Source organism: Cheilinus undulatus, linkage group 10, assembly GCF_018320785.1.
Source record: "Cheilinus undulatus linkage group 10, ASM1832078v1, whole genome shotgun sequence".
Classification (NCBI taxonomy): Eukaryota; Metazoa; Chordata; class Actinopteri; order Labriformes; family Labridae; genus Cheilinus; species Cheilinus undulatus.
Window position 1 is genome coordinate 46,647,127 of NC_054874.1, and position 21,197 is coordinate 46,668,323.

Consider the following 21,197-nt stretch of genomic DNA (forward strand, 5'->3'; position numbering starts at 1 on the left):
CAAAATTGGCATTCATGCCCGCGAGCATTTTCAGTTTCTCTGTGTGACTGTGAGTGTGCTCTGTATGTTTGCAGAGGGAATATTTCTATCCGTGTGTTTGCCTGTCAGCATGTGCTTGCATGTGTGCATATCCTCTTCCTCTTCCTCCCTCTGTTTAGATGGATTATTCTGGCACACACAGAGTCTTATCTAGGTATTATTCATGGATCAGAGCATCCTTTAAAACAAATATCTCTACCCATCCATCAAAATAAAGGACACGGCTGTTAATATTTTGCATTTATTAATGTCACATCAAACTGACACAAAAATGTCTACTCTGAGTTGATATAAAAAGGTATTATGCAGCATTTAAAGCCTCATACATCTAATTCCTCTGCTTAATAGAGCACCACTGTGCTTTGGGAGATGTAAAACGTCCAAAACAAGTAAAAACACCCTACAGCCAGTTAATTATTGAATTCAGGTGTTTTAGTCAGGCCTGTACCCGCAGGTGAATACAATCCTCATCTAGCCATGCAGTCCCCATTTGCAAACATTCCTGATCCTAAATGAGTCGTTCTGAAGAGCTCAGTGACTTCTAGCATGCCACTGTGATGGATGCCACTGCAATAAGATTCCACAGCCAACTGTAAGTGATATTATAAGAAAGTGGAAGCATTTAGGAACAACAGCAACAGAGTGGTCAAAGACTGCTGAGGTACATGGTGCGTAAAAGCCAACAAAACTCTGCTGATTGCATAGCTGAAGAGTTCTGAACTTCCACTGCGATTAATGTAAGCGTAATAACTCATGGATGGGTTTCCACGGCTGAGCAGCTGCATGCAAGCTGCACATCACAAAGTACAAAGCCATCCATAGGGTGGAATGTAAAGCACCCTGGCACTGGACTGTAGAGTAGTGGAGTGATGTATCACGCTTCTCTCTTTAACAGTCAGATGGGTGAGTCTGGGTAAACGCTACCTGCCTGACTGCACTGTACAGATGCTGAACGATCTGGGAAAATAACGTAATGGCAGATTTTTCCCCACGATTGCAATTTGAATTCAATATGCATTTTTTTTTTAGTTCCTCATCTTCCAGTTTTCTCAACCAAATAATACATTGTTCTATGCTATAATGAACACAGTGAACTAAAGCTTAGGATACACTACAAGATGTTTTGCCAGATTTTACCCATGATTCCCAGTTGGGCAAGGTCTGCACCAGTCTGCACTAGTTGGGGACAGTAGGCATCACGGGCGTAGCAAAGGGGGGAAAAGGGTACTGATTACCCGGGCCCACGGGAGGAAGGGGCCCTTTAGAAGCGTGCAATGAAAAATGTGTTTTTATTTATTTTATCTTAGTAATTTAAGTCATTATTAAATCAAAAGCAAATAAATGAATCGGTCAACAGACTGAAATTTATATCAAATAGTGTAAAATAAATACTGGGGGGCCCTGCTGTTCCCTTAAAAATGTCCAAACGTCCAGCACTGCAAAATTTAATATAACCATAGTAAAATTATTGCTCATAAATGAGGAAATTATGGTTCAAAAATACATTAAAATGCAGAGATATTTATAAAAATGAGGCAAAATTTGTTGCTTGGCAATCCGGGTGAGGGGGGCCCTGTGTAATATTCTTTCTGGGGGCCCAAAATCCCTAGCTACGCCCCTGTTGGGCATGGCTAGTTGGCACAAAAATTTGTAAGTGTGAAGGGAACAGACCCGACCTCAGTCCTGGTCAATCAAACATGCTTGATTTTTTTTTTTTTTTAGCAGAGTCTGGTCGCAACTGGGTAGTGTGAACTGATTACTGGCTCAAGTGCAAACACGTGTTGCCAACAGCCAATGAGAAAGAGAGGCTGGGACATAGGAAATAGCACTAGAAGACGATGGGAAATAGCGGGAATATCAGAGCAACAATGGGGAACAGTCATTGATGCATTACACAAAAGTTTGATGCGTTTAGTTGGCTTAAGCTGGTTTGATTGATCATGTAGTCTGGGATCCCTCATCAGGTGCATTTGTTAAGTGTGTGATCCCAGTCTATCAGGCATCGTACAGAAATCTGCTGAAACCGGTCTGTTTGTGTGGACTTTTCAAAATGTGTAAAGTTCTGAAAGTTGTGCAGTGTATCCCCAGCTTAAGGCTGAGCAATTCTGAAATAATAATCACAACTATTTGGGCTCTTGCAAATTAGATATGAACCGTTGTATTGAAGGTGCTTCCAACTCTGTGGTAACAGTTTGGGGAAGGCCCCTTTTTATTCTAACATGACTGTGCCCGTGTGCACAAAGCAAGGACTATAAAGACATGGTTTATTAAGTTTGGTGTGGACTGCACACAGAGTCCTGACCTCAGCCCCATCCAGCACCTTTGGGATAAACTGGAACAGAGATTGTGAGCCCAGCCTTCTTATCCAACATCAGTACCTGACCTCATAAGTACTTTACAGAATGAATGTGCACACATACCCACTGAAACACTCCTAAATCTAGTGGAAATCCTTCCAAGAAGAGTGGAGTGCTGTTAGAGCTACTAAAGGAGGGTCAACTCCATATTAAAGAACATGGATTTGAACACACTGTCATTACAGTCCCTGCTGGTGTCAACCACTGCAACATTCAATGAAATAAACATCCCATAAAGCCCAACTCTTATTGAAATTTGGTTATTCCGTTGTAAAAATGCCATCCTTCTTCTATGCTTTAAAGACATACTGCCCTTCACAATCAGAATCCGAAGAAAAATATCGATTCCACAGGGAAATAATAGACGTCCGGTTGCGGGTGATAGTGATCTGAGCCTGCAGTGAATCGTTAAGCTCTCCTGGACCTTCCAGGCTTTTCCAGGCTGGTTTCTGACTGACGGGCAGACATGACAGGATGGCAGCAGCCTGACTGCACTGGAACAGAAATCAATAGGAGGTCTACAGGGGGCGACACAGTGACACACACGGGGCGACTGAAGCTTTATCCAACTGGATTACTGAAAGGTAGTGATACTGCAGAGAGAAGGTGTTTGAGCGGGGGGGTGCCACCAGGAGTGAATGTCATAGCAGGCATGAGAACCCTTCTAGAACATGTAGAACACCTTTACCTTTCAGGATCAACTCAAGCATACTCAGAGACAGTGACTGAGACCTCAGCCGAGAATAACAATCCATCCAGGTAAAGGATGCTGATCCCTGGACATCACAGACCTTATGTGTGTATTCTAACAGTGTAAAATAATTTTGTTATCAGCATTTAAAGCATAGATAATCTAGTGAATGTGTGAAGAAACCAGGCACACAGCTCCTGCTGTTACAGAGCAATCGTATCCGTAGGAACACAACACTGATTTCAGTCCCAAGTCACAGAGCTCTTCCTTTACACTCCTACATCCTTTGAGATTTAAAACATAGTATAAATTCTGTTTTGGAAATCATTTGAAGTGTGAAATGTACCTAAAAGTGTTCAGTCATTTTGCTTTGACTGTCTCTAATCTACTTCCATTCGTTTCCACAGAAAAATCTGGTTCTGAGCTTCAATCTTGCTGGTGTTTCATTTTTTAAGTGCCAGTGTTAAATAGCAGCTTCCAGCTGAATGCACCTATGGTTGTTCTGAAGCTGTACCAAAAAATGTTTTTTTTATTTACAAGACCCTAAAAAAAAGTTTGGTTTATTAAGTTTTCTAATTTCTATGCAACTTAAATTCTCATCTCTGCACTCAAAAAACAAATTCAACACAGCTAACATCACAACTCAGCACCTTAAATGTTTCATATAATCCTTGACATTACTCCACGGTTAACTCAGTGATTACCAGCGCTGTGCAAGGCTAAATAAAACTATATGTTTTTAGAGATGTATACAAACACTGTATTACCAAAAGTATTCGCTCACCTGCCCTGACCTGCATATGAACTTAAGTGACATCCCATCCTTAATCCATAGGGTTTAATATGACGTCGGTCCACCCCTTGCAGCTAGAACAGCTTTAACTCTTCTGGGAAGGCTTTCCACAAGGTTTAGGAGTGTGTTTCATTTTTGACCATTCTTCCATAAGCGCATTTGTGAGGTCACACACTGATGTTGGACGAGGAGGCCAAGTCATGTTGGAACAGGAAGGGGCCATCCCCAAACTGTACCCACAAAGTTAGGAGCATTGAATTGTCCAAAACCTCTTGGCATGCTGAAGCATTCAGAGTTCCTTTCACTGGAACTAAGGGGCCAAGCCCAGCTCCTGAAAAACAACCCCACACCATAATCCCCCCTCCACCAAACTTTACACTTGGCACAATGCAGTCAGACAAGTACGATATGCGCCCCAACAGTGTGTGCTTTTGCACTGCAACTATGGCACAGCACATTCATGAGAGGACGTTCAGGTAAATGTAGGGCAAATGAATGACTACCCAGCTGACATCAAAGATGAGAACATCTGATGAGTCATGTTTCATCCTCAGCTTCACATGTACAATGATGTGGATTAAAGAAAGAGCCACATTCATCTTTTTAAGGCAGGGCTGGGAAACTGGCAGCCAGGGGGCCACTTCTCATTTAAAGTGGCCCTTAACCCTATTTTAGATTAAAAAACAAATGTTATGTATTTGTTCATTTAGTGAAAGTTACTAAAACTGTCCAACCAGGAGTGTCCTACAATTTTTTATACTTTGAGAGTGAGAATAAAATTAATCTGCTCACCCATCCTTGTTTTTAACACATCCTTCTTTCACAAGAGAGGTTTTTCAGTGTAAACTGATGTGTGATGAGGGGTGATGAGGGCTTAAAATGTTTCATCTACATACAGGAGGCCCGGTAGAAGAAGTGTGGTAACCACTGGGTTATACCAGTCATTCTTCTTTGAATGTATGTGCAGCTACATGTTGGTGTGAGGTTGCAACTCAAGAACAGAAGAGGACAGAAATAAAACAGAAATCAGCACTAAATCCTCTGTGTCAGTGGTTCTCAACTGTGGGTTGTGAAGTGTGCTGCAATGAAAAAACAAAGCTCTTAGTGTGGATCTGAATAAATCTTGATGGATGCATTAATGCAGACAGCCCTAATATATAAATGTTAATTGACTGTATGCATGTTGTGTTCAGGGTAATGACCGGTGGCACCACTGTGTTTGAATGAGTAGAGAATAAAAAAACCATTGGGTGTATTTGGTGTTCTGTACATGTGTGTTTCCGTCTGTTTGACAGAATGAGTTTGAACATGAGCGTATTTGTTTGCCTGATCCTTCCTGTTTGCTGTTAGTTTGTCTGACCGTGTGTTTGTGCAGATGGACTGTTTGTATCTGTGTGTGTGTGTATTTGTGTGTGTGAGGGAGATGTTCATCTGCTCAATAAATCAGTGTGTGATTTAACAGAGTGTCGTGATGCTCTGCTGTTAGCTCGGTGCTTTTAATCATCTTGAGAGGAAGGTAGATAGTCATGTGAGATTAGAGCAGACACACACACTCTCGGTCCGCCCACACACCTTATCCCTCAAACACTCGCATGCACTCCTTCTCACAACCTCGCTGATAAAACAGGTCGACTCAGCGTCATTATGTCCTTTTCATGTTGACATAATTAAAGTTGAAATCAGCCTTTAGAATTTAAATAAGAGTACCACTGAAGCAAAAAGAGTACATTCAGATTGCTTTATTTAATCTTTATTTTTAATAATTTATGTTTGTCAGGACTGAGAGAAAGGATGAATGGATTTTCATTTTTTTCTTCACTTTAAGAGGCCGATTTCTAAATCCAATTTTAAAACTAGCAATGCCTAATGAGTAATTTCTAGAATTATAGTTAATAGCAGAATTTGATAGTTGATCCCTGAATCAGTTTTTGATTGCATTTTTAAAAGTAAATACTTTTGCATTCAAAACACACATTTTTAATCTGCGCTGGCAATGAGAAGCAATTCTTCAAAGTGTTATTATTTAAATAAGCACTGCTCTGCTACACCAGCATGATCTGAGAGCATGACTTTGAGCCAGGAGACAGCTTCCTAGTGTCAAATACACTGGTTAACACTGTAACGCATTAAGAAGATTGCAGGCAGCTACTGATATCCTTGTGGTTATGTCTGCACCCCCGTGTAGAGAGGCTGGTTTCCTCCATGCGTGCGACCTAAGTTCAAGTCTGGCCTATGGCCCCCTTCCCATTCCCCACTCTCTGCCTCAGTTCCCAACATTAGCCACTCTTCTGTCTCTCAAATAAAAGCATAAATGTAGTTTTAGTTTTAAAAAAACTAGGTTCAGGAACTTAGACCACGCCTCTCTGCCTAATCCATTTCTGCTGGCCAACGTATATAAGCTTCATCATTTCAATATCAAAATATTCAAACTAATATTCAGATAGCATGGTCTTTGTTAGTGAAAGCCCCCATATATATATTCAATGAAGTATGCAAGGGGGCATGTACAAAATGACTCAGTGACAGTTGCCCCTGGTCACTGTGGCCATATTTGCACTTTTCAGGAACTCATACGTATACACTTGTTTACTTTCTGTAAATGACCCAGTTAGGGTTGGGACTGTATGGAGGGTTTTAGAAATACCGAGGTCCAAAACTGAGCTGTCTTGGGAGATTTGGGAGGACTATCCCCGTAAATGGTTTTAATTTCCCTGATCTAAACATGTGCATCTGTAGCTAGGGTTAAAGCAGGAAATCTGATGTGTACATTCTGGTCTGAGGGAACTTCAACTTTGGTTTAACTTCTACCAAAGACTGCATATTGTGGACAAGAGCATTCAACTTCATCCCCAGTGCACACACACAATCAATAAATGCTACTGGGAGAAGTGAGCTTTGTTTTTGGTATTTTATCATCTTTGGATTTGCCATGGAAACATGAAGTTATTTTTGGAATACACTACAAAAAAATACTGACGTCCGGACCTTGATGACCTCAGTGGTAGCTATTACTATGGTTTAGGTCATTGGTTCCCAACCTGGGGTCTGTCTTAAGGCTTTGTCTGCTCTGAGACTGCCAAATTGGAAATATAAATGTTGACTAAATCATGATAAAGTAGATATTAAGTAGTTTATACAAAGGTCTTTTGATAAGAAAAGCATGCATAGGCCTTTTATTTTTTTAGGATTTCAGCATTGAAACAATTAAAATCTATGTTGGTTTTTGCCAGTATGTGTCACTTTTTCTTCACTTCTGGTCCCTGGGGGCTCTGCTTTTCGTAGGGGGGCCTCCAAGGAAAAATGGCTGGGTAACACTGGTTTAGATCAGCAGTTAAGCAAAGGCTGATGAAGACTTTTAACACTGCTGATGAAAGTGACTCAAATCTGTTTTTTTTTTCAGACAGTGTAAACAGCACTAGTCATATTGAATTTGATCTTTTACATACCAGATTCGGGCCACTTTTATTAGTGGTACTAAATCAGATACACATCTGATCTTTTAGAATGATCGCAGTGTGAACAGCCCACCAAAAACATCAGATCCCAGCAAAAGATCAGAAGAAAGCATTAAGGCCTGCAGTGTGAACATAGCCTATAATATTGGTTCCTAACCTGGGGCCCAGGACCCCCAGGGGGGCACCAAAGATCTTTGGTGGGACGCGAGGCTTTGTCTGCTCTGAGGCTGCCAAAATTATATTGACTAAAACCATGAAAAGCAGTTATTAAGTAGGTTATACAAAGGTCTGTTGATAAGAAAAACACACATAGGCCCTTTTAGGGTTTTATCAGTGAAACAATTAAAATCTGTGTTGATTTTTGGATGACTTGACATGAAAGGGGGGCTCCAAAGAAACATGGTTGGGAAACACTGGCCTATGAGATTTTCTCAACAAAGCAAAGGATACATAACATCCTGAACAGATGAATGCTTTTATTTTGTAGGAAACAAGGATCTTCTAGTAAGTTGGAAAGCAACAGGATTTTACTTAATTGTGTAAAAAAGAACTTGTAACAGATGGAAAAGTGAATAAAAATAAGTAAAGTGAACATTAAAATGGGGAAATAGTTGACATCAAATGGTGCAGATGACTTTTGACTTGTCCACAGAGCTGTTTGTGAGTTGTTAAAGTAAAATAAGACATTCAAAGGGGCAGTGCAATGCTTAATTTACATCACTGTGAGGGCAGAAAGATGCTACAATGAGGAGTATTCGCCTGTTGCCCCTAAACTACTATAGGCCTGAAAGGAACTGCATTTAAACATAAATTATTATGCCTTTATTTTGAACCATAATCTTATTGTGTTTAAAGCACTGAGACTGACAGCCCTGGTGAAATCAAAATGCCAATTTAGGGGATAAAATGCTGAGTATTATCACTCATTACAGGCTGATCTCGGACTGAAAAAGATGATAAAAATTCCACTGGCATAAAGTAGTGTGTGTGCATGCTTTCTGTTTAATATAATTAGCGTTTTAAGTGCTTATGCAGCAATTAAATCACAAAAGAGATTCATATCCCTGAAATTTAATTGGCTATAGCAATTATTTCACTGTTTAACCTTAATGTTTCAAAAGCCTTTCTGTGAAAAGCTAGATTAGTTTGTAATGACTCTGGAAAAAGTCCTAGAGACACAGAGCTTTATTGTCTAGACTTATCTGGTTGAAAAGCGATAGGTTAAAAAGGTGAGAGGATGGTCTTATAAAGAAAAAGAGAAACATTAATGTTCAATTAAAATCAATGTCTTACTATCTAAATGTGTGCAAGTTTGCATCCAAGGGCGTATCTGATCTGATCTTCTGTCAATAAAAGGAGAAACATGATTGATGCAGACAAATACAGGATGTTTTATGCATATCAGCATATGAGCTGCTCTCATGTTTTCTTATGTACGCTTGTGCTCCATCATTGTTTATGGATTTGGTGTCGGATGTGATCTTTCAAAAGACAAAGCAGTGTTGGTGAGTACATTCTCTGACTGAGCACTCAGCTCTGCAGATTTTTCCTCATCATTCTTATGTTAAAGCAGGAACCATCTATCGGGGAGGGCGTGCTACCTAAACCACAGATGACTAACCCTGTGGACAAAATGAGCACAAATGGCATGCAGAACGATAATCGTTCAGTCATGATTGCCTTATTTTCATGACTGAGGGAAGCAAAAACTGTAATTGAAATTGATTAATTGGCCGATATGAGGGAGCAGGAGTTTGCTTGAAATTTTTGGCAATTAACAGAAAGAAATTATCCAATAATGGGTGCCTGTTCTGTTACCATCGTATAAGAAAAGTAGTGGCATTATCTGATTTTTAATAGACTTGTGCTGCAGTTTAAAAATCTGTGTGAGAATACCCTACGCCACATAATGCCTTCAGGATCAGGTTTCTCTATTATGTTGGCCAGAAAACGAAAGACTTTAAAGCACGCATAATCACTGACAGTTACAAGATAATTCAATAATAATGAAAAATGTATTTAAAACAGAAAAAGCTTGATATTTCCAATTGAATTATTGAGTTTTAATTGTATGTTTGATGATGTATGCTCTTATTTATGCATAAAGGAGACAGCACTGGCCTCTTAGAGCTGTCCGTGGTGCTGAAATGCCTTTCTAGCTGATTGCCTCCAGAGCAGCAGGTCTGATCCGACCAAAGCAGCTATGTTTGAACTTAAATTGAAGTCCCAAAGTTTCTCAAAATAAACAGCTTCAAAGATGAATTATTGCAAAGTTTAACCCATGATAATGTAAAATTTTTCTTCTTTTTGTTTCCTGATCAGGCACTCCAATAGTATCAAACCATAATTCAGCGACTCTCTCATATATCTTAGTCTTTAGCTCTCTCCTCCTTCGTCGTGGTCTCTTTGCCCTTTGCCTTTTTGTCCATACTGAGAATACTGAGCTCAGATTAGTTATGGGAAGTTTACTTTTCAGGCCTTAAACCATAAAGCTGTATCATATTTTCCTGAAGAGGTACAACCAAAGTTACGGAGTGCATGAACTGAGTTTGATGCTTCAGTCAGGAATGAAACAGGCATCATGTTACAAGTCAAGAAAAATCACATTAAAGCTGTGCTTGAGGAATAAAAGTTTTCACACTATTGCATCAACTAAAATAAATATTGACCCAAGAATGTGAAGCTCAAGAAAACAAATCTGGCAATATTTTAGCAGTAACAGTTAGAGGAGAGTCAAGTTATAGAATAAGAGTAGGTTTTATTGCAGAACAAAAAATCAGGACTAGAATTAAATCTGAGTATATTAAAACAAAAATATCAGTATGGATGCACTATGTTGGGTTTTGCCAATATCCAGTCTACTTATTTTTAGAAATTAATTTTAGCAGATACCAATATCGACCAATATCGACCAATATCGGTCTGATGAGTCTCGATTACTGCAGAAACATTCAGATGGTAGGATCAGAATTAGGCAAGAACAACATGAAAGTATGGATCCATCCTGTCTTGAATCAACGGGTTAGGCTGTGGCTGCTGGTGTAGTGGCGTGGTGGACATTTTCTTGGCCCTTTTTGCGCCTTCTAGTACCATTTAAGCACCGTTCAAACACAGCAGGGAACCTGATTACTGTTGCTGACCATGTCCCTTTATGATCCCAGCATACCCATCTCCTGGTAGCTACTTAAGCAGGATAATAATGGTGTGGACGAAGTAGTTAGAACTTCCTGAGACTGTCTTTAGCTAAAAGCCACAATTTGTATGGTCAGCCATACAATCTGCCATCTGAATAGTCAATTTTACTAGTAAGTTCAATAAATCTTGTTATTTTAGACTTTTAGTTAACATTGCCATGTTGCTTATTTGCTATATTATTGTTGATTTCTGTTTAGCTTTGTCAATAATTTTTGTTACCTTCTATGCCAACATACAATCTTAAACTTGTTTATGCACCTTGGCACAAAGCTCAAACAATCTCAAACCTGCTCTCAAAAGACTTCCATGAACATCAGATCTAAATCAAACAGGGCACCTTTTGGATGTGGTGCAAAGAAAGATGTGCATCATGGATGTACAGCCAATGTTTCAGCTGTAGATAGGTTGATGCTATCATGCTGATATGGACCAAAATCTCCTATCTTTCTTTCCAGCACCTTGACAAATCTATGCCATGAGGAAATAGAGCAGTTCTGAAGGCAAAGCAGGGTGTACCTAATAAAGTGGCGGCATCTTCTGTGTGAGAAAACCCTTACAGAAACTGTGCATGCTTTGAGATGGATCATAAGCCAACAGTTTTTTATTTGAAACATAAAAGCAGAGGTGTATTTTCTTATTCATCCATGTAGATATTTATTTCTACACCAAGCTTTAGAGGAGAAGGATCACATTTACAATCAAATTCAGCACTGACAAATTACTAGCTTTGTTATGGATGAATTTCTTCCTCTAGGAAAGCCCTGCAGACCTACCCATGTGTTCTCTCTCAAAGCCCTGCACTGCTATAATATGCCCTTTAAAATAGGCCACTTGCATGGGCATTAATCTGTGTAGGGGATATTCTGCTTTACATTCACTTTAACCACACTGTGTGCCCCAGTCTGCAGTAACCATTTTGCAGTGTTAGCTTTCTGCAGCACTGTGCAATCACATTATAAAGGTGTTCTCCTCCAGACAGGCCACTTGAATAGGCATAAATCTACATAGCAGCAGATTTTTTTTATTTTTTTGCTCTCAATATAAAAAGTAAAATAACTGCAATATGCTCCAACCTGCAGCCGTCACATTAAAGTGTCACCTCTCTCAAGCACTATGCAATCATATTACAAAGCCGTCCTCCATGAATCCGGGCACATGGATAATCATAAATCTACAGAGACAGATTGAATCCTCGGGGCCTCTTGCACGGCACCAAGGGGGGAAGGAGAGCCTGGAATCCGTTAGCAGACAAATATCCCTTGGCCTTACATTAATCTGCATAAAGCGCCGGTGTGAGGAGGTGAGTTGTGTGTAATATGTGCTGAACAACCCGCAACAGAAGGAGAGGAGTGGAGCCTCTAATCAGGAGGAACGGCTGCTGCCGACGGCGGCCGCGCCAGGCTTCGGGCCCTGACCTGCTGACTGGATTCTGCTGAATACGCTGGAAGAGAAATCTCCTCTCTCTCTCCTGTCTTTCCTCTCCCTCCTCCCCCTCTCTTTCCTACCCCCCCCCCATCTGCCTGTCCTCCCACATCTCCTCCTGGAGGATGGCTTGCTCTTCCTGTCGAGTGTGTGCTCTGCTTCAGGTCTCATAGATTATTCCAAGTCATTCATTCATTCTTTCCTCTGCCATCGTTCTTTCTCTTTTGTGTCCATCTCCTCCAACATTTCCATTGTTTTCATTCTCCCTCTCTTCCTTTACATTTTCAGTCCTTCATTGTTGTACCACATTTTCTTATTGTCCTTTATTTTGTCTTTTCTTTGATTTTCATTGTCCTCTAATCTGGTTTGTTTAACCAAACGCTCTATGATTTAATTCACTTACATTTCAGTTCCCATTTTCTGCATTACCCTGCACTCATTCTTTCTTCCCCTTCATGTCTCCTCTGCTGTCCTCCCCTCTTCAAAAATTGACGTTTCCAACAAAACTGCCAATCAATCCCTCATGCTGCTCTCTAGTAAGAAACACCATAACCATTTGTGATGATAGAGAGTTTACAGACATCAATAGCTCTTATTATAGGGGAAAGGTTCAACCGTCTCACTGAGGATACTCAATGAAGATCAGGAAATTAAAATGCTTTTATTGCTTATGATTGAGAAACACAATCAGAGGAAATCAATGAGCTTTAATCTCCAGTGAGCCGTCTCTGATAACTCAATAATGAGCTTTGGGGTTATACAGCCACATACATATCTGACGGCCATACTGGAGGTCAGAGTCTGTTTGTTTTCTGACAGAGACTGAAGCTTTAATCAATACCATCTTCAATGTGAGTTCATCCATTGATTATTCCACTTTATACCATGGCCTTGGTGAATACTCGATTCTGATTGGCTCTGGAGGTTCCATTGGTGTCTATTAACTTCTGATACATGGACACCAATCGAACTTCTCGAGTAGTTCTTGTCAAAAAATGTTCACATTGTTCCAAATTAATGCACAGCAGCTGTGAGATGATAGGAGTAACCATAGCAACCTGAGGCAGTCATATTTTCTGAGCAGGGAGTACAGCGTTGCCTGTGGACCGGCATCAACCATCACTTAACTCAGGGGTTCCTGACTTTTTCAGCCCATGACCCCCAAAATTATAGTGCAGAAGACCAAGGACCCCCTACATACCTGGAATACATACGATATTACACCAAGCATCATGGCGAGATTTACATTTTAAGGTTTTTTTGTGTTCTTTACTTTCATTTAAGCCCAAATCTTACTCAGTAACTATGATTTTATTTTAAATTGAGCTCATTTTAAGTTTATATTTTACCATAATGGATGCAATATATTAGTTTGAATTATTTTAACCCTTTAAAGGCTAAGTACACAAATAATAGCCAGGAAATTCTCATTTTATGGAACTGAAATATTTGTTTCACTTTCTGTCTAAATCCCAAAATATCCAAATGTCCATAAAATTTAACAAATATATTTTTTGTATCTCATTGGATAAATTAGGTGTTTTTGGTAACTGATAATCCACTTGAGGGCATTTATATCATTTATCAGATTGTATTCAGAAGGTTTTTTTTGGTAATTTATTGATCATATTGATTAGATAGAGGTATTATAAAAGTATGTATAAAATATGATACAACAGGCTTTAAGGAGTTAAATTTGTCTTTGATTTTCTGTAAACGACGAGCGACCCCCCATAAATGCCTCACAACCCCCCGAGGGGTCCTGACCCCTACTTTGGAACCACTGACTTAACTGACATAAATATAATAACAGACTCCAGGTTTTAATGCAACAGGGCCTTATCTCCTATATCCGACGTACGTCTTGTTCCCAGGCTCACCTCAACACTGAGAGGTGAGAGTGTCACAACAAACTCACTTACCTCCTGTTCTTACTTCTATAATCTATTTTCAGAAGATTTAAATTACATAAAACAAAAGGAAATACCATAAAATACCAAATAATAGCCGGGGCGTTTATTTGTCTCAATCCCTGAGCAGACCAGGCGTTTATTTGGGACCAGGCGGCTATTTGGAACAGGCGTTTAATTCCTTTCTCACAAAAGGCAGCCAATGAGGAGGCTAGTACTCGCAGCCAATCAGGCTCAGGTCAGAGCGAGCGTTCCTATTGGCCGCTGTAGCTTCCGTATCTCATCTCAGTGAGAAGTTGATTCAATGGTGGAATTACGGCGGTGTTTGGTCCTGTGTAGAATTTGTTCATGATGAGATGAAGTGTTTTCTTGCCTGTGATTCGGCCGTTGATTTCAGTGGAAAAGCAGAGCAAAATCACTCCACGAGTGCTTTGTCACCGTGAGTATTCAATTCAGCGGACATTCTCATCCGAGAGGAGGTACTTAAAGAGAGGGGCGGAGCTACGGAGCTCAAACAGGGAGAAGAACAGGAAGGGAGGGGGAGTTGGGAGTTGATTCTATACGGTTCTCATCTCATCTCAGTTACATATTGGAGCTTTGAATAAATTACACCCGGCATCTATTTGGAACAGGCGTTTATTTGTCAAAATGTACTGCCACACCCGGCGGTTATTTGGGACCAGGCGATTATTTGGTATTTTACGGTAGGCAAGTATTTCTTTGTAGAGTCAAGATAAATGCTTCTAATAAACCGGCATGATAATATCTGATAAATATTGATGTGCCTCTAACAGAGATTCAGCACCTGCAGGGCGTAGACAGCTCCTTTTAACCTCTGTGACCTCGTAGTGCAGAAGGAGGAATGTTCATGTTAATTTACAGGATATTAGTCTGATCACAGATGACTCTCCGTCTCCCTCGTCTTCATGCCTTTTCATTGATAAATCCATTAAGTGCGCTGAGCAGACTAGTTTTTTCTTCCATTGCGACTTTGTATCTGTGGCCCGTCCTATTTACTGGACTACTGAACTAAATTTACATTCTCTCGTTATGAGATTGGAATGAATTTCCAGTTATTAGTCAATCCCTCAAGCATTGCTGGGGAAACAGGAATGTTGCTTTAGTAAAACTTTCTATTCTTTTCTTCAGTTCTTTTCTTTGGCAAGCGGCCATGATATAAGCAGGTTAATGCCTGACGAGGTGCCCAATTATCAGGGATTAATGGACTTTGCAGAGGCAAGATCTCCATGTCATCCATAAAGCCCTGATAACTGGGCACCTCATTGGGCACCTATTCCTATAGGAAAACAAAGAAGCCCTGCTGTATGGTTGGATGTTTTTTAGTCACGTTTTAAATTGAAACTACTAAATTTACCTGGATAAATTTTATCTTTCAGCTATCTTGACTAGCCTTGAAAAAATCTTCAGGGAAGCCCAGTTGAGGCGGTGCTGAATATAATGAATATATTCAGTCGTCTTTAATGTAGGATACTCCCATTGTTACTTGGGAAGTCTTTGCACTGACTCTGTAGGACAAATAAGTCAAGCCAAGTTGTTGACTTTTGTGCTTATTTTTGAGGCTACTCATTCACACCACAAAGCTAAGTAGACTGACTGACCACTAAAAAAGTTATTACATCAAAGCACAAAACATGACCAGTATGGTATCAGTGAAAGACCGAGATCACTCACTGGTGATTCTGACTGGCCTTAAGAAACTCGATTTGGACATCCCTAGTTAGAGATAGTTAGAGTTAGTTAGAGCTCCCAGGAACAAGGTGGGCACCTTATTAACTACATTTTTATCATTATTTTAACCTCAATACTCTGTCTGGGCAAAATCCTAAATGTTATGATTCTGCAATTTTTCCATTCTGATGCTGATTCCAAACATTTATATTGCTGCGACTTCTTGATAGTGCCTGAAGTCACAATAACCACTATTGGGTGTTTTATTATTTTATGCCATAATTCTCCTCCTGCTGTTTGTACATTAAAATGAGATAGTACTTCTTATTAGTTTTACCATTTGTATTTTCCTCTGCCAAAACCAATGGGGGAGTTCTGCACAGCAGCAGCCTGAAGGCAGACGAGTTGCTGCCTGCTAATATAAAAACGCTGTCTCCTGTGAAGCTGACAGTATCACTCTGCAGAATACGCTCAGGAGGTAATTGGGGTCTTTAGTCTGCAAATCAAAGGAGTCTCCCTCAGAATCATTAGTCACCCACAGTAATCAGACACAAAGCATCATATCTGCATTAACAAGGATGACTAAGTTTCTTCTAATCTTCTTGAAACAGTGCAGCCAGAGTTAACTTTCTGAGCTTTGGGGACCTGTGAAGATTCCCCAGCTTTGTTGCAACAATCACAGAGGCCCATTCTGTTGCCAGGAAACATTGCCATAAGCTTTCTTAACCTGCATTAATCTTCTGTGACAGCGTTGCCCCCAAAGATTGCCCAGTGCATCACCTCTGCTGTTGCTCCATCACTGACTGTTATTGTCTGGAAATTCCTGCAGAGCTAATTGTGATGACTGTGTTTGTGTATGTGTGGGAGGAATGTGAAAGGGGGTCTGCACCATGTCGTTTTCACTGTGCATGTAAATTAGATACAACTGATAGGAGCGTCAGTGTAACGGGCCTGCTGTGCTACAAGCATTAGCACGTAAAGCTAAGGAGCCAAATGGGCTGAGAGAGATTCTTCAATGGGAAACACCTGGAGAGAAGTGATACACAGCTAGTCTGTCCTCTATGTTATTATACTGCTCTGACCTTACAATGACATAACTGCACTCCTCTACTTGAACTCAAGCTGCTGTACCATAGTAAACAGCACAATACCAGGCTGTAGTGTAATACACTCCTCTATACTTTACTCCAGGCTACTTAATTCTACCCAAATACAATACAATACTATATTATATTGTCTACTGCTATTATACATCACATTTTCAATGTGCTCACATAAATCTAATCAAAGACTATAGTAAAATCAAACACTGATCAAACCATATGTAGCCATACTTTTGTAAAACTAAAATACTGGGAGTCTGTGATCTGACTGTAAGTAGTTTTGCAATGTTCTTCTATACTGACTCACCTAAAGTCCATACTAAAGAATACTACTATACTATACTATACAGTAGTATTCTATGCTATGCTATATTAAACTATACTTCAATGTATTATACTACACTACATCACTATACTCTATAATACTATACTACTGTAGAGTACACTACAATACACTATACTAAACTATTCTATACTATACTAAACTACTCTTCACTACACTATACTATACAACACTACAGTACACTACACTATACTATACTATACTGTACAATTAGATATATTCTTTCACTATACTATACTATCATATACTCCAATATACTAAACTATACTAAAATACACTTGACTACACTGTACTATACTATGTTTAATAATAAACAACACTAAACTCTATTACACTATTTAAGACTAGACTAGACAAGACTATACTATACTGTACTGTACCATACTATACCATAATATACTACACTACACTATACCTCACTCTACTATGCAACTACACTAAATTCTATTACACTATACTTTACCATGATATACAATACCATATTAAACAACAACACTATACTCTATAACACTATGTTAAATTAGACTAGACTGGAGTAGACTAGACTAGACTTCACAGGAGTAGACTAGACCAGACTAGACTACACTACACTATACTATGCTTGACTATACTCTACTATACTTTTCTATACTTTACTACACTCTACTATACTCTACTGTACTATACATGACTAAGAAATACAATACTATACTATATTTAACTATATTGTAGTATACTATACAATACTATACTATACTATACTATACTTTACCAAACTAAACTGTTCTATACTCTCATACACTACACTATACAACTACACAATATTTCTGTCACACTTTACTACACAATACAATGCTATGCTATATAATACTATAATATACTATACTATACAACACGAACTCGCTTTATTCAATTATACTATACTGTACTGTACTATACTATACTACATTATACTACTACAATATACTGTTCAATATAACTTTTTTATCACACTACACAATAAAATAGAATACAATACAATATAATACTATACTATGCTATAAAAAACAATACTATACTATACAACTAGCCATATTCTATTACACTATATTATAAAATACTATACTATATTATACTATACTATTAAATTTCTATACTATATTATACTATACTTTACGACTACATAATATTCTACACTATAGCATCGTATAAAAATAGACTAGACTAGACTATACTATACTGTACTATACAACTACAGTATATATTCTATTACACTATTCTGTACTGTAACATACTATACTATACTATACAAGTACACTATATTCTATTACACAATACTTTACTATAAAATACTATACTATACTACACTATGCTATACAACTACACTAAATTCTATTACACTATAATTTACTATACTATACTATACTATACTATACTAAACAACACTATACTCTATATCACTATGTAAGACTAAACTAGACTAGACTTTTATTTAACTATTCTATACTATACTATATTACTACAACATAATATACTACACTATACTAACACTATGTTAGACTAGACTAGACTAGACCTCACTTTATTTTACTTTACTATACTAAACTCTACAAGTCTATACTACACTACAACACTTTAATCTATAATACTATACCATACTGTACTTTACTACACAATAATATACTGTGCTAAACTATAATACACTATTATATACCTTACTTTACTATACTATACTGTACTATACTATACTTTATGGTACTATACTATACAATTCTATTCTATATTATACTATATTATACTATACTACTGTACACTATACAGGACTGTACTATACATGACTATGAAATACAATACGATACTATATTATACTATATTGTCTATGTTATACAATACAATAGTATTCTTTACTAAACTACACTTTACAATGCTCTACTGTACTTTACATAACAATGAAATACAATACAATACTATATTATATTGTACTACGCTATACGATACTATACTATTCTATACTATACTATACTATACATGACCATAAAATACAATACTATACTATATTCAACACTATACTGTGCTACAAATTTAATAAACACAATATTTACCTGGACTGCACTACACTATACTCTAATGCACTGTACTATACTACAGTAATACTTTATCATACACACTACATACCACTGTGCAATACCTAATTATATACTATACTGTTCTACACTACAAAACACTATACTATAAATTACTACAATAAACTAAACTTCTTATAGACTACTTAAGTATGCTAAAGAAAGGTATACTATTCTCCAATATACTAGACTATTCTATAATATACTATACTATACTATACTATACTATACTACACTACACTACACTACACTACACTACACTACACCACACCATACCATACCACACCATACCATACCATACCACACCATACCACACTAAACTACACTACACTATACTATACTATACTATACTATACTATACTATACTATACTATACTATACTATACTACATTACACTAAACTACACTACACTACACTATACCATACCATACCATACCACACTACACTACACTACACTATACCACACAACACTACACTACACTATACTGTTCTACACTACAAAACACTATACTATAAATTACTATAATAAACTATACTTCTTATAGACTACTTAAGTATGCTAAACAAAGGTATACTATTCTGCAATATACTAGACTATTCTATACTATACCATACCATACTATACAATACTATACTATACTATACTATGCTATACTATACTATACTATACTATACTATACTATACTATACTATACTATACTATACCACACTACACTTTACTACATTACACTACACCATACTATACTACACTTCACTACACTACACTACACTATAGTATACTATACTATAATACACCATGCTATACTATACCATACTATACTATACCACACTTCACAACAGTATACTATAGTATACTAAACTATACTATACTATACTATACTATACTATACTATACTATACTATACTATACTATACCATACCATACTATACCATACAATACCATACTATATTATTCTATACTATACTATACTATACTTTACTATGTTATACTATACTATACTATACTAGCATTTGCTGTACTGTGCTACAAAGTGAAATACAATAATCATATTACTATAATAAATTATACAATACAGTGCTATGATAAACTAAAATATAATATGCTTTTCAATACTATACTGCCACAATACATCTTTTCTACCATCCTGTTACATAAGTCTAATGAACTGTATCAAACTGTTGTGTAATTCTGAATTAATCTCTAGAATAAACACATCATGAGCACATTTATAACATAGCACTATAACATTAACTTTGTATTGCTACAATTCTAGTATTTTCTACCTCCATTGGTGCCACTAAGTTCTATAATATTGAACAGTATGTACGTACTGCATCAAGCACAGGGAGTTCCTGACAAATTCAAGATGTTCTAGAACTACATTACATCACTACCTCCTCTTTTATACTACGCTATACAGTTAGACATTCATGTGTGATAAATCAGTGAAAATCAGTCACTATCATTTTCTGTCAACTCATGTGTCATGCTGTTTAGCTCCAGTCTATCAGATACCAGTACTGATGGGTGACACAAAGGAGTAGATTTAAAAAATATATACAATTTAGAAATTTTTACTACACACTTATCTTACCTTAATCTGTTCAATGTCTGCAGTAGTATGTATATAATTTACCTCCTGCAGTTCAGTATCTTCAAACAGCAGCCAAAAAATAAGGATTAAGACAAATGTAAAAGTTTCTGATCAGCAGATTGGCCTTGGGTGAGGTAAGTTTACACACCAGCCAAGTTAAAAAGCTGCGTCTCTGTGAGGGAGACCAAAATCATTACTTTCTTAGAGAAGGTTTTGTTTTGCCAGGATGAACTCACAGCTCTATGCTGAAACAATAAGCACTCTGCAGCCCTGAAACTGAAGCTAAATGTGCCCGTTTGGAGAAATTTACTGCCAGCATATACTGCTATATCTCTGCCACAAATTGAGCAATTATGTGTGGTGCTACGGGAGAAGACTGTGAATGTTTGAAAAATGTCAGTGTGATTTACAGGCAGAAACATTCTGAACCATTTTGACTGACTTACCCTGCAACAAAACATTAGAATCTCTACATTTGTCATCAATGACAGCATTTCCACCAATATTCTTAATTCTCTAAACAT

General features: G+C 37.8%; 1 protein-coding gene across 1 annotated transcript in view; it reads right to left on the reverse strand.

Moving 5' to 3' along the window:
* The window catches only part of glra1 (glycine receptor, alpha 1), a 239,053-nt gene that overhangs the window by 123,454 nt on the left and 94,402 nt on the right, over positions 1-21,197 (reverse strand). The window lies entirely within an intron of this gene.